This window comes from Elephantulus edwardii, unplaced genomic scaffold (genome assembly GCF_000299155.1).
Source record: "Elephantulus edwardii isolate Elephantulus edwardi_28Jun2011 unplaced genomic scaffold, EleEdw1.0 scaffold00013, whole genome shotgun sequence".
Classification (NCBI taxonomy): Eukaryota; Metazoa; Chordata; class Mammalia; order Macroscelidea; family Macroscelididae; genus Elephantulus; species Elephantulus edwardii.
In genome coordinates this window covers 790260-794513 of record NW_006399763.1, presented here as the reverse complement: position 1 = coordinate 794513, position 4254 = coordinate 790260, and the positions used below count along the sequence as shown (strand labels likewise).

The 4254-nt window shown below is 37.8% G+C and overlaps 1 protein-coding gene across 1 annotated transcript in view; it reads right to left on the bottom strand.

Annotated features, from left to right (window-relative positions):
• AK9 (adenylate kinase 9) overlaps positions 1-4254 on the bottom strand; it is a 233855-nt gene that overhangs the window by 217256 nt on the left and 12345 nt on the right. The window lies entirely within an intron of this gene.

Genomic DNA, 4254 nt, shown 5'->3' with positions numbered 1-4254 from the left:
GAATGGAAATCCAAAGTCTCTGTAAATTTTTATTGAAATTAATAATAAATTTAAAAAAAGAAAAAATATAATGTTGTGAGTGACAGGATACTATCCGTACACATAAAAGGAATCCAGTGAATATTGCTATCATTCAAATATATGCGCCAACAACCAAAGCCAAAAAAAGAAGAAAGAGATGATTTTGACAAACTTTTGAAGTTAGGAATCAATAGAATATACACTCAGGATGCGTTCATAATAATGGGTGACTGGAATGGAAAAGTTGGGAACCAGAATCTAAAGAAGGATCAGTAGTTGGAAAACATGAACTTAGTGACAGAAATGAGGTGGGAGATAGAATAATAGGATTCTGTACAATCAATGGCTTATTCACTGGAATTGCCTTTAATAAGAAACATAAATACAGACTATACACATGGATTTCATCTGATGGTATGGATATAAATCAGATCGATTACATCTGTGGAAACAAGCTCAATATCAGCTGGGAAAATTAGGGCAGGTGCTGATTGTGGAATAGACCATCAACTACTCATGTACAAGTTCAAATTAAAACTAAAGAAGGTTAAATCAAATCCACAGGAACCAAAATTTGACCTTGAGTTTATTCCACCTGAATTTCAAAACCATCTTAGAAACAGGTTTGAAGCCTTGAACACTAATGAAGACCAGATGAGCTGTGGGAAGATATCAAGAATATCATCCAGGAAGAATATAAAAAGACAGAGGAAGAAAAGACCCTGATGGATGTCTGAAGAGACAACAGAGCACTGAGAAGCCAAAGCAAAGGGAAGAAATCAAGAAGTTAAGGAACTGAACAGAAGACTTCAGTTTGGGAAGACAAAACAAATTATTATAATGAAATATGCAAAGAGCTGGAGTCAGAAAATCTAAAGGGCCGAACTCAACTCAGCATTTCTTAAGCTGAAGGAACTGAAGGACAAATTCGAATACTGAGTGATCCAGGAAGCATTAAAAGAAGAGGGAAGGAGTACACAGAGACTATATAAAAAAGAATTAGTCGACAGAAAAATTTAATGAAACAACGTATGATCAACAGGCAATGATAATGAAAGAGGAAGTTCAGGATCTTCTGAAGGACTTGGCAAAAACAAAGCCCAGGAGTTGACAGCATATTTCAACAAATAGATGCTGCCATGGACGTGCTTACCAGGCAGTGCCAAGAAATCTGAAGGACAACTATCTGGCCTGTTGACTGGAAGAGATCCATATTTATTCCTACTCCCCAAAATGGTGACCCAAAAATGTGTGGAAATTATCAAACAATTATATTATACTCAAGCAAAAGCCTGCTGAAGATTATCCCCAAATGACTGGAACAGTATATTAACAGAAAGCTGTCAGAAATTCAAGGTGGGTTTAGAAGAGGCTGTGGCACTAGAGACATTATTGCCAATGTCAGTTGGATCTTGGATAAAAGCGAAGAGGACCAGAGAAATGTCTATTTGTGTTTCATTGACATTTATTTGACTGTGTAGAATCACAATAAATTGTGTCTAACCTTGAGAAGAATCAGGATCCTAGAACACTTGTTTGTGCTCATGCAAAACCTATAGTTGGACCTGGAAGCAGTCTTCAGAGCAGAACAAGGAAACATGGTTCAAAATCAGAAACAGAGTGCATCAGAGTTAGGTCCTTTTCAATTTGTGTGCAAACAGGAGTGTGGCATCAGGATTGGAAGAAGACTCATCAATAATCTGTGTTATGTAGAGGATACAACCTTGCTTTCCAAAACTGGGGAGGGCCTGAAGTGTTTGCTGCAGAAAGTCAAGGACTGTAGTCTTCAATATGGATTGAAGCTTAACATAAAAAAGACAAAGATTCTCACCTCTGGACCAAGTGGCAGCACCATGATGGATGGAGAAGAGATTGAGGCTGTTAATAATGAATTACAGCTTGCTTGGCTCCACAGTCAACACTCTTGGCACCAGCAATCAGGTAATCAGAAAAAAAATTGAATTGGGAAGTCTGCTGTCAGGGACTTCTCCAAAGTGTTAAAGAACAATGATGGCAGTCGAGAGACTAGGAGGTATCTGATCCAGGCTGAAAGCTGGACAATGAATAAGGATGAAAATATAAGAATAGATGCCTTTGAGTTTGGTGCTGGAGAAGAGCGTTGAACATGGACTTCCAGGAGAACAAATAGGTCTGTCTTGGAGAGAAGAAACCAAGTTGCTCCTTGAAGACAAGGATTTAGAAGCTCCATCTCACATAGTTTGGACATGTTGCCAGGAGGAACTAGTCCTTGGAGAAAGACATCATATTTGGAAGTGTGGAAATATAATGCAGGCAAGGAAGAATCCAGATGGGATAGATTGACACAGTAACTGGGGCAACAGGATTAGATGTGTTGGGATCAGTGAGATTGGCTAAGAAGTAGGCAGGGTTCAGAGCTATTGTGCTTAGGGTTGCTATGAGTCACAGGAAATACAATTGCACATAACAGTAGCAACAATGTAACATGAAGTATATCCATAATTAATGAGTTTTTATGCTAATAAATAAGATCATTTTGCTAGAAGAATATATATTTAAAATTTCTAAATCCATTTATTTTAGCCACATGAAGGGTTTAAGGAAGCTCTATGCTAGGCATTCTTCTCATGTTGGAAAAAGTCCACATGATTAATGGTGAAGGTGTATTACAGGGGTGTGTAACATACTCTTTTATTTCTAAAATTAATATTTAATAATAGAAAGAACAGAATCTATCTATCTAGTGTTTAATTATGTTGCATTCACATTCAGAAAATAATCTTTTCTTTTTTCAGAAACTTTAATCTTTTTACTGAAATTCACCTTGTTTACTTACTACCTTACGCTAAAATAACAGGCAATCTCCAACACATTGTCAACAATAAAAAGACAAAAAACTCATTTATAAAATGACAGAGGTCATGAAAAGACTTCAACAAGCAAGACATTCAGGTGGCCAATGAACACATGAAGAAATGCTCAAGGTCATTAGGCATTAGATGTAAATCAAACAATAGATATCTCAGAAGCAAAGGCAAAGTTTAACAAGACAGAAAGTAACAAATGCTGGTGAGGATTCAAAGAGATTGAAACTCATACACTACTGGTGGGAATGTAAAATGGTAAAACCATTACGGAAAGGAGTTTGATGCTTCTTTAGAAAATAGAGATACCATTTGATCCAGCAATCTCACTATTAGATACATATCCTAAAGAAATAAGAGCTGCCACATGAACTGACATATGCACATCAATAGCAGAGTTAGAAACAACACAAGTGTCCACCAATAGACAAATGGCTAAAGAAACTTTGGTACATTTACATGATTTAACTTTTCTCAACCTGACTTTCTGTCTCACCTCCATATGACATGGCATTACATGTCAAGAAGGTCTTGCCACCTTTTGTGCAGAAACCCCAAAATGGAGAAGCTGCTAATTGTCATCCAGCCATCTCCAGAGTAAAGAGATAGCCACCCAAGATAGGAGAGGCTATTCATTGGAAAAGGATATCATGCTTGGAAGAGTGAAGTGTCAATGAAAAAAAGGAAGACCCCTACATTCATACATTGGAAAACTTCATTATTTTTGGTTTTTTCAGTCACAATTGGGTGTCAGCTGATTGGACTTGTCAGATTTAGCTAAGAATGAGCTGTGAGCTGGAAGTCTCTTGGTTTACAGTCAACCAGCACTTGGTGGGTGTGCCTGTATTTAAAAAGCAGTAGGGCCCAAGGGCCTGTAGCCCAAGGAACCAGCTTTAATTCATTTTGGGATGAACATTCTTTTAAGTGGTATAGAAATAATCTGTCTAGTTGTTGTACTGAAGTAGCTTGGGGTTGCTGAATGCTGTGCCATAGGTATGGCAAATGCCATAATGGTAACCCAGTGTGGACAGTGTTTCATGGAACTCCCAGATTGATTCAGGTTTGGAAGCAGAAGTGGCATCCACTTCCTAAACCGTATGCCTCTGGAAACTCTATAAACATAGAGAAACAATGATAGTTATAGAATAGAGTTTAGGTCTTTTATTCATAATGTGACTATGAGTTGTACTTGACTCTATGTTACTTAACAACAACAACAACCATCAAGTTGAAACTGATCATGGCTGACCCTCCAGCAGGTTTTTGGAGGCAGTCATCCGATATGGATTGAGTCTCAGTGTCAAGAAGACAAAGATTCTCACCACTGGGCCAATTGGCAGCATCAGGATGGATGGTGAAGAGATTGAGATTGTTCACAGCTTCAGTTTGC